This window comes from Falco peregrinus, chromosome 8 (assembly GCF_023634155.1).
Source record: "Falco peregrinus isolate bFalPer1 chromosome 8, bFalPer1.pri, whole genome shotgun sequence".
Taxonomy (NCBI): domain Eukaryota; kingdom Metazoa; phylum Chordata; class Aves; order Falconiformes; family Falconidae; genus Falco; species Falco peregrinus.
In genome coordinates this window covers 18983803-18995172 of record NC_073728.1, presented here as the reverse complement: position 1 = coordinate 18995172, position 11370 = coordinate 18983803, and positions in this window count along the sequence as shown.

Sequence of the window (11370 nt, the reverse complement as noted above, 5' to 3'; positions counted from 1 at the left end):
TGCTCAAAATTCGTAACTCACAGAGTGGGAGTGAATTGAGGGCTCCTAATGAATTTCACAAGTCCCTAAATGACAACTGGGTGGGAATGAATTCTATTCAATGTAATATTAAGCTCAATTTCAGTGAGGGCTCTAAAAATGGAGGTACAGCTGTTCATACAGGCAAATTTAACCTCTGTCCCTGTAATAAGTTTTCTGCTGATAACATTAAAAATAGGAGTTGCTTATAGAAAGCAATGCATTGCTCTGTCAGGTTTGGATCCTGCTGATATGCCATGTTTTGATAGCCTGCTCAGATACCATCAATGTTCTAACCCACTTGCAATTGTTACAAGAAGGGAAAAAAGAGAAATTACCAAGCAACTTTGATTTGCACAGGTACCGGAGCTAATTACACAGTTACCAAACAATAGCACAGGAGGATTAACACAACTTACTCTGTAATTACTGTTGCTTCCAGTGAAGTTACTATGTGGTTAACCATGTAATAACATGCATTATTTCACAGTAACTATGCAAGCACTGAAGTCAACAGAGTATTCTGCACAAACAGAGAAAATCATTGGTAAGCTAAAGAGGGTCTAAGTGTTTCAAGGACTGACATGAGTTTTATTAGATGGATGATTTTCAGGTTTTTATTAATAGCCTCAGAGGTTTGGAGCAGAGCCATACCACTGCTGGAGGAGCTATGGAAGAAGCTCTCAAGTCTGTCCAAGGAGCTCCCAAGTGCAGAGGCATCAGCTCTCATGGGTACATTTCTATCCCTTTTAAGTAGACCCACTGTACAAGGCAATGCCGAAAGCAGATTGTTCTTGTGTTCCCTCAGTGCAAGCATTAGATTTTGTTTGGCCTGGACACTGGAGGGAGAATTTAAGCCCTTGTCTTGTGCAGCTAGCAGGACCAGCTTCAGATCTACTTTAAATAAGCCATCTTGCCTACAAAATACAGACCTTGTACTCAGCTTAAAAACTCACTGACTTGTGCTCCTGACACCAAGGACATGAACACAAAGTGCCATAGAAAATGAGAGAGATTACTCAGCCAACCAAGCATAGACCATGGAAGACTTGTAGCCCAGCTCACTGAGGCTGTGTTTTTCAACAGACTTGGACAAAGAAACCATTAAGAAATAAAAAATAAGGAGATATTGCTCTATAGTTAATGTAATGGAGAACAATGTTTTGATTAATGCCTTCCCATTAGTGTATGGACAAGCTAGATTGTGTTACAGGATTATGGACTGAGTTGGTAACGCAAAAGAAAAAAGATGCTCAAAACTGGAGTAACAACAATAATGGTTCATGGGTGACACCAGTAGAGACAGCTGAGAGACAACACTATGAACTGGAGCTCTCTAAATAATTATTAATGCCTAATTGTTCATATATATTTGATCTATAAATTAATCTCTCTCCACGCTTCTATCTGTGTTGAAGTAATGGCACATCTATTGTTAAAACATTCACAGATAATGCACTTTTGAGCTTCAGGTACTGAGCATTCATGACTGCTCACAGTCTGTGGGGCAGGAAGTTACTGAAGTAATGTGACAAAATTTCAGTTAGCAATTACGTTTGTGAAAATCTCAAGACAACTGGCAACAACCTGCAAGCTGCAAAATACACCAGTTTAACAAAAGAAATGTACAGGCAAGACTGGGGGAGTTTGACTGCCACAGGAATGGACCCAACATAAATGACCCAGGAGGTCCCTGAGTATCGTTACATGCCGATCATCCTGAATTATGAGCTCTGCTCTGAATGCAACAGCACACAATGTTGTATTTTAAAATGCTTCTCTTAATCTTCTGCAAGGGAAGCGTCTGCCAGAGCATCTAAAACAAATGGTTCTAAATCTTGCTTGATTAGACTTAAATGCACCCACAACCTACCTCCCCCCATGTTCGTCTATTGCTGTTTAAATCTGTATACATTATTCTCATTGCTGGAAATACACAGTAACGGCTCACGATGCTCTCTTTCTACTCTACTGCTGCACGGCAGTTGCTTTCTTTAGGCCTCAGCTCTTACCTACATCTGTGCTTACTGAAGTGAGACTTTAATTTGCTACACCACGCCAAGGTATTAATAGACAATTATTTATTGCAAATCTGAACCATTTATACTGTTTACTGGCTGACACAATGTAAAATTTTGATCCAAATGTTAATGTGTCCATGACATTGCATAATTCTGTTCCACGCCAAGGTTTTTTCTTTCCTAAATGAATCGAACTTGCAATATGAGGAAATAGAGTTTTTAATGGATGAATGATTTACAGTCTCAAACTTATAAGACTGCTTACTTGTACAAATAAGGGAAAATTGACTAATTAAAATAGCACAGCAAATTAGAAAAATTTAGGATTTTACTGGAGGCAAAATTAGAGGAAGAAAAATGGAAATAAGTTGCAAAGTACTTAAAGGGTAAATGAATAAATCTTATGTTAGTCATTTTGAGGCAATTATATTTTTTTAGCAGGCGTCTTTGAGACCAGACAGTCTTATAAACATTCAGTTGAGTAGAGCACAGATAAAAATTACCTATTCATAAAGAACCATATGGATAGAAAAGCACTTCAAAGTCTCCAAATATCTGGTGAAATTACCTTTACAAATATTTTTTGCAGTAAGGAAAAAAAATAAAAAGAGCTTTATAGATAGGCAATTTTCATTATACAGAACACACAATTTCAAGTGTTTATCTCCTCAAGTTTAGATATCATGCTTTTAATGCAATCTAGACATAGAACTTTCTTTAACTGATACCTGTAGGAATCTTCAAAATACAGATGTTTGAATTAAAGTAATATTTTTTTAAAGCTCATACCTCTTGGCTTTTTTTACTGAACCGTGCTATTAAGTTAATCTTTCTCCAGCTTTGCAAGCAGAGAGATTGTTACGATAAAGAGTTATAAGGCAGTTCTAATTACATCTCACATAACTATATTCAAGTATTAATTCCCAGAACATGTGGTCAACTCTTCTTACAAAAGACATTTGAAGCCTTTGTAATAATTCATCTTATATGGGCAAGATTACACTGGAAACAGCTCTACCAGATAGACTAAACCTAATTCAGTACCAGAATACCTGTAAAGGTGCCCTTATTAAAGATTTCATCTGAAAAACAGCAGAACAGCCCCATTACCGCGCCCCCCCCCCCCCCCCCCCCCCCTTTTCTTTTTGTTTCTTTCAGATTTGGCAAGCACAGAAAAGGCCATAGATATCATTGTGGGATGATACTGTGGGATCAGAAACATGAATAATGGCATTATGTGAGTACTGGTTTCATTAACATGGCGCAGATCTGTGGCTGACAAGCTGTGAACCCATTGAAGCCATGGTAACAGGTAAGCAGTAGGGAGATGCACTTTTGTACCTTACAGCAGAATAAAACTAGACACTGTGACTTTGTGCATTGCAGAAAGGAAAATGGACTCTGCACAGGTCTGAGATTCATGAAATAAGTGGAAATGGGAGCACACATATAAGTCACAAGCCAGTGTTGATACAGATTTTTTCAGGAACATCAATCAGCTTTTTACTTTGCACCTAAAGTGCAACAATCAGGCTGAAGTGGGAAAGCTCCTAAATTACTTCCTTTTTCATTACTAGTTTAATAGGAAATAATATATAATTGTGATTCCATGTCTGAACGGCCTCATCACCCTAACGATTGCATGCGGTGCTGTCAATAGGTTAGCATCCTAGGCAAGGCACTGCTGTAGCAGCTAGGCTGCTCAAACACCAGTTGCTTCTGTGGAGTTCTTCAGAAAACAAATATAAGAACAGTTATTTTGAGGCCTATTATAGTAATTTGTAAAATATTGCTATGATACACAGGAACTAGCATGCCATGCACTCCAGTGACAAAGATAATGCTCTTGTGAAGCTGAAAGAAATAAAGAACAAGCAGGATTTTCATTACCACCCCTCCCTCCAAGTACAACAGAGCTGTCTCAAACAGTCCCTGTTCCTGCTATCAATTAGACTTTTTCTTTCTGTTTAACATGCATTCACATAGAGATGTCTTTCTGAGCTACCAGGATACATGCTGTTGTATATTCATGACAGGATGCAATTTTTATTATCATTGTTCTGTAATACAGAATACATCTAAGTATGTTTTGTTTATTATTCATAATATACAATGAAAGAAGACACCAGAATGGCTCTTCTGGAGACTTCACATGCTAGGCTGCAAATGTGTATTAACAATAGTACACATTTCTGTGTTATGGTTTCATAAAATTCATTTGCATAATATGAAATCATAATCCCAAATGTGCAGTAAAAAGCCTATGAAAAATAGTTATTTCTCATATACTACACAATGGTTGATTTTAATCTTCACTGTCTCAGATGTGGGACTAGTTATCAGGGCATTTTTTATAATGGGAAAAAGCCTAGACCGTCCTACAGACTTAAGTCTTGCAAAACGAACCAACAGAACTGAACCTTCTGTAAAATGGAAAAAATGGTTTGCTAGTAATTTGCATGCACACTTCATTTAATACACTTCCAGGCTGAGATGTTATTTCCAGTATCATACCAGAGACTGAAATAAACAGGAAATGCAGGCAGGTCTGGCTGCACAGCACTCCAGGGGCCTATACATGCAAAAATGTGCAATGGGAGTGGAGCAGAAATTAGCTCAGAGTAGAAGTCACTAGCGCTAGGAAGCCATCCTTTGGCTCAGAGGGAACTTTTGCAAGAATGTGACGCTTTCAAATGCCACTGTCCAATGAATCCCAAGATAGTTTTCTCCCAGTCTGATTGCAGAGACTGGTAAGTCTGTTTCAGTGTTGCTTCCATTTAACTGCAGCCACTTGCAGGAAAAGATTGACTAGCTAGACGTAACTATCAGATACCGTAACTAAGGCTGTATGTATGCCACAGCTACAATTTCTGTAATGGGGAAACAATGATTTCTACTTTTCTTCTTCATAAAGAAGCATGGTATTTTTCACCTTGTCTGGCTACCGCGCCATTTATTTAGACAATCTGCCTTTTGAGCTGCTTTTGCTACATATACATTATCAAATGATTAATGGTTAATTAGCATTTTGCTAATGGAAAATAAATTTAATAGGAATGAATGTGTGCCATTATGTTTCCCCTTTTAGCTCAAATTGTCACATTTGCATTTTTATCAATAAAAATCTATGAGTTTTCTTTTTGCTATGCCAAATGAACAGTCTTAATTATATTTAAGGCTCCAGTTCTTCAACAGATATTGTCTGGTACCCTGCTGCACCCACACCTGTCTATCACACCTTGCCAGCTCTGACATTCTCTCCCCTTCCTTAGAGCATCACTTCCTGGTATATGGAAAAAATCTCAGTACTCAATTATCTGCCAGAATTTCTGAGCTCTGACTCCTCTATAGCCTAGGGTGGCTCGTTCAGACACTTAGCTCTTTGCAGTTGAATGTATTTGGAATTACTGGGGTGTTTGATGGGGTGAAGGGGAGAAATGAAACTTCATACTAAGATTACCATTAACACTTTTACAGAATGAGGTGGCCTAAAAGCTAAAGGAGGTGGAAGTCTCCAGGAAAATAAATATGAACCTATTTTTTACTAGAGACTTCTGATTTACAAACCATCGGAAAAATATACTTCGTACGGCTGCTAAGAATCACAGCTTGTCTAGTCACAATCCAGTACTCCTGATTTCAGCTGAGGCTGAAAACAGTAAAATAAACTCTTCCTATAACAAAGGATGATAGAGAGAGTTATTCTTTTCATTCACCTGCCCTTTATATCAATGCAGACAGCTAATCCAGGTGAATCTACCTACATTTGTCATTGCCAGTAAATGCAAAACATAAAGAACTCACATAAGGAACATAATTCCAAGTTTTTTAAGTTTCATTGTGTTATAATTTGTTTATCTGGTGGCATTTTCAGACATGGGTATTAATGCCATGCTGTGGCTATTAGTAGTCAATGAATGAGAAAGTCAGGAGAAAGGAGAGAATGCATTTTAACAGTGATTTTATTTTAATCTGTGCTGCTCACCAGCGTTGTGCCAAGATATTTTCTGAGGAGGTCCACTGTCATCTTCTTGTCATATGCGGCAGATTACAGAAAGAGAGTAATTTCCACCACTGGAAATGGCAGATGAGTAATGAATACTTCTAAAATCAACACCTAAAAACATCTGAAAGCCCACCCCAAGTTTCTTCCATCAGTTGCCTTGTTTGGGAATGGATCAAGACAGACACTGCCAAGCTCCTGGAAGCATTCAGTCACATCAACGTTTCATCCAGATTTTCACAGCTGGGAAAAGTGACACATGACATGAGTGGTACAAGTGAAATAGCATCAGCCAGAGTTTGCAGAAAGCCTGGAACCATACTCGAAAGAAGTGGGACATTTCTGTCTTTCAACAGAAGGGAGCCTCTGCTATTACCCAGGGTGAGAAAGGACAAATGCCACCCCTTGCTGTGATTACTGGTGGAATCTACAATGCCTGAGCTCCATTTGGAAGCATTGCCTAACATAAATATTGTGCCCAAGTGACATTTACACATACTGCTTAAAAGTATGATATTCCATCCAACTACTGCTCCAAAGAGGAGACAGAGCTATTCACGTGGAGGGAGAAGGCAAGGTGTTATGCTGCATCCAGATAACCTTAATCTGGTCCTGACATTGCCTAGGGAGAAAGCACGAGGGGAAAGGGATGCAATAAAAATGTGTTTAGTTTAGTTTTAAAAAAGCCTGGGGGAGAAAAGCAGTTAAATTTTTTTCATTCATGCTGCCGTTGACATCAGGAACGGGATCTATTTCACACATCTAAGAAACACTGCAACGTGTATTTTGTGTAGGGCATCTGACCAGGTGCCAAATGTGTTTCATATGATGTTTCCATCATGATTTAGCAAAGGTGGATTTTTCCTCTCCAACAGTGGCAGAGCTGTAGCAGTGAGGGTAATTCTGGTCTGCCTTACTGGTATGCAGCCGTTCTGAAGTCAGCAGAGTTTACAGGAAAGTAGAATTTAGCTCCACAGCAGACAACAGTGCTGAACTTTCAAACCTGATGTGCTTCAAACCTATTGCCATCAAAATTCAGAGTTTGAAAACCCAGGCTCCCTTTTTGCACATGAAAACTGTGGAGCAATTAATGGCACTTAGGCTTCCAACTCCCTCGTTTGTAGGCACAAGCAGGTAGTTAGACATCTAAGTAGCAATAACCAAGAGCACAAAATTGCTGGCACAAAAGGGAGTTTAAAAAAAATCAGGCTATTAAAATATGTGACAAAGACTCAAAAGGGGGGAGAGGATTAAAAATGGCAGACAATGAAGAACCTAGAAATGGATGAAATTTTCTACAATCTCAATTTTAAGTTCAATTTTTAAAATGGCAATAATTTACAAGAATAAACAAAAGGATAACAGCAGGCATGTGATGTATAGAAGTAAATTTGGGCTTAAAATAGCAAATGAACTTTGTAACGAAGTACAGTTGAGAGGTATATTGCTACCTTTAAATATTAAGCTATTCCTATAAGGTGCCTTCTTAAGGTGTGATATAATACTTTTTGCTCATTTTAATAGAAATAATAAAAATGAGATACTAAAAAGACATCATTACTCGGAGGAATAAGAAGTTAGATCTCCTACTCTCAACAGAAGAGAACACCATCCCAGCACTGCTGCTGTACCTGAATATCAGCAACTCACCATTTATTTATTTATTTTTAACCACGTGGGGTGAAAAGCAGCAACCTACTTTTCAGGTGATAGTGATATACATGTGAACTCTGCATGTGTATAGTTAAAAAGTATTTTATTTCTGGCAAAAATAAATAGCTGGCAGTAACTGAACTCTCTCTTCATTGAAAGAATGCTATAGGGCTGGATATAGCCACTGCAATAGTGCAATAAAATGAGATGAGCTTAACACTACCAGATGGTACCCTGTACAGTGCCTGAAATAAAATGGAGAATTAGGGTGCCCTAAGGTGTGCACAGGGAAGGCATTTACATGAAATAAATGGGCCTCAGGCCTAGATGATGCTCAAGTATGCTACACAGGAGACAGATAGTACATCTGGTGAACAGATTTTATCACACACTGGAAAGCTATAAAGCATGCTGTTGAATTTCAGATCTGGGTTTCACAATGACATTTTACCTGTGTTGGTATTCAGTGCTGTTTATTTTTAAAGGTGCTGTAATCTCAATGATGTGTTTTAAAAGCCTTCTTAACATTGTTTTCTGATGTGCCCCATTTTTTGGACAGATTGATGTAACACAATGCTTTTTCATGGACAAAATACAGACCATGTTGGCTGTAGACGATCATGTTTTTATTTAATATATCACATTGCTGATGTGATTTTAGTAATATGGTTATACTTGTCAGCACTTACTTCTTGGGAGAAAGCCAGTATGTTTTTAAAGTTAACTCCCACTTCTCCATTTCATTGGAAGGTCTCACTGTCTATAAGCAAAAATCCTTGTGGTTTAAAGCAGATATATTAGATTATGTAGGGAAATCTACTATAGTGAATCAAAGTGATATTTTACTCTTTTCTCTAGAAGAAATTTCACTTGTTTTTGTAAAATTCCTGCTCCATTTGACATTAAGATCTTTTTTTAAGTTTACATTTATCATAGCAGCATTCAAATTGTTAAAGGTGCTGATAAGAGCAACATTCAATCTGTGGTGCTGCGACTTTTATTTTTAATGAGGAAATAATATAGAGCTTTCCTCAGACTTAACTGTTTTTGGTATCTCTCTAATTCCCCTCCTTTCACCTCTCTCATATAAAGCCATCCAAGGGAGTTAAAAATGCTACCAAGCTTGCATAAAAGGAAAAATTTGAGAGACTATAAGGTGAATATTCCTGACAGAAAGATTACGGGCTGTGAAGTAGTGTCTCTGTGGAAATGGTGAAAGCTCCATTCCTTTGAGACATTTAAAATCAGAAGAAACAAAGCAGTAACACACCAAGGATATAACCCTGTTCTGGCCCCCCGTGGACAGACTAAATATTTCTAATATCTGAATCTCTGTATACTCTTAGTGTTCTACCTATTTTAAACTACAATTTAACAGTGTTAAGGGTTTGACTTGAGGCTTGGTTAAACAAGAAGATTTACTTGTATTACTATACTGGTATAATTATATCACTGTAGTTGTATCAGTGTATCTGAGTGCCTTATTTCAGTTATTGTATACCAATTCTAAAAGCCACAGAAGTACAATAATAGGAGTACATTTTCTACACTAAACTCACCTTCCCAGCTTCCTAGAAGCTGGGAATCTTGTAATTATTAAGTTCTAGTTGGAGGAGAAATGCATAAATGCAGGCACGATGTACCAAGTTCCCACTGAATTTTATTGTCAGCTGTACATGCCATAGAAGATGGATATCAATGGCAAAAGCAAAGTGTCACTTAAAACTCACTATGGTGGCCTCACTTGCAAAATGCAAGCAAAACTATTTTGTGTTCAAGGCATGGGCAAACTCACTCTCTGAGCTTTTTGCTTATGTTAAACAGTTTCAAAACAGGGCTGTTTCTAACCTGCTCCTCCACACTTTTGAATTTTCTTGTCATTATTACTGTAAATTAATATCAAAAGATAGGAAAATGATAGGAAAGTTTTATGGGATCTCCTCTGAAGTAAACTAGTTACTTCACCAGAGTCCTTCCTCTGAAAGTACATCTACTGCATAAAATCATGCAAAACTTCTGGTCCATAATTTGAAGTAATACGCAGCAGCATTTTGAGAAGACCACTTGGGAGTTTTCTTAATTGCAGGGAATCTACCACAGTCACTATTGAAAGGAAGTAGGGGTTTGGAATATTTTCATACTTCAATTAAAACTGTGGCACCAACTTAGAGTTTTGGGTATCAGCCTAAGCAAATTTCCAAGGCTAACAAAAGGTTATAAAATATATACAATGACAAGTCATTAAATAGAGCAGTGCAGTTGGGCAATACTCTGTGCACAATTAGCACTGCCAAGTAGTGCCTTTCAGCTGTCAGTTATTCAAAAGCTCTGCTTGTCCTGCTATGTCTGCAGTTCTGTATTCTATTAAGCAACAGTCCTGAATGGACCTTGAATAGGCTGCTGAATAGGAACTGTTCTTTAACTAAGCAAGAAAGGAAGAGATGAAGAAAGTAAGCGTGGGGAAGGGAGAAATAAAAAGAATGGAAGAGAAAGATCCTTAGATGGCACAGATACTCTGCCCGGCCAGCTGTGTAGCTTTGCAAATCCCTTCCCCTCAGCCCCCAGCCCAGAGAAGAGCCTCATCAGCCAGAATTTCTGTTGTGTAGCTTCAGTCTACAAAACTAACTTATTTTCCAAGTGGCAGTGACCTGTATTCTGCATTGGTACTGCTACAGAAATCACAAAAGCAAAAGAATAAGACCTCCCAGAGAGAGAACATGGGTGAATATGGCTCCTCCACAATCTGCTACCTCTAATACCAGCTACGTGCTGGTTTGACTACAGAGAACTCCTAACTGAAGACAGAGGGCCAGATGCGAGCTTCAATACACTTGGTGGTACTATGCCAATTAACAACTATTAAGGATCTTGTCCTCAGGGCTTTTCCCATAGAAACAACGTTCCAACTCACTGAGGGCTAAGGATGGGGTTCAGGTGGATGTAAGATCCAGGTGCCATTGTAAGCATCCAAGTTAAAAATTCAGATCCTCAGTTGCCCACACCCACACACAGTCTCACGGCCATCAAAACCTCAGGGTACCTAAGATTTCAGGTTTACCTGTACCTAAAGTTCTGGTCAATGGTGAAAGCACACTGAAGCCATGTGTCTGCCAAAGCCTGGCAGGGTCTCCAGCACTAGGATTACCCCATGCTTCTGCAGCGTTATCTAACATCCAGGTAATGTTACAGTGCATGTGGCAGAAACTATAAGCAGGAGAAAGAGGCAATGGGAGTAGCTCTGTTTTATCCACCCAGTGGCTGGCACATGCATTCAGCACTGAAAGCCTTTGAGTCTACCTGACAACACTCCATCAGTGACAGACAGCAGTTCTGTGCCCAATTTTCATTTTTTTCATCTGTTCAGGTAACACCAACTGCTCAGCTTTGAGGGCTAGCTGCACTGCCTAGATGTGACTGCGCCTGTTACAGTTTTTCTGCTTCTTGAATCATCAACCCTAGTCAGCTGTGCATAGCAGAGCCTAGGACAGAAGACTGTACAGGTCACTTTACATTTGCATGAGACTGCGAGATTCACCTGATTAGTGGCTGTTGATGACAGTGAGCACAAAAGGCATATAATGATAACTGCAATTAATTCCTGTAGAAATGAATGCAACTATTAAAAGAATTTTTTCAGTCATTTTTCATTCACACCTCCTTGACTGTTACAGCCCT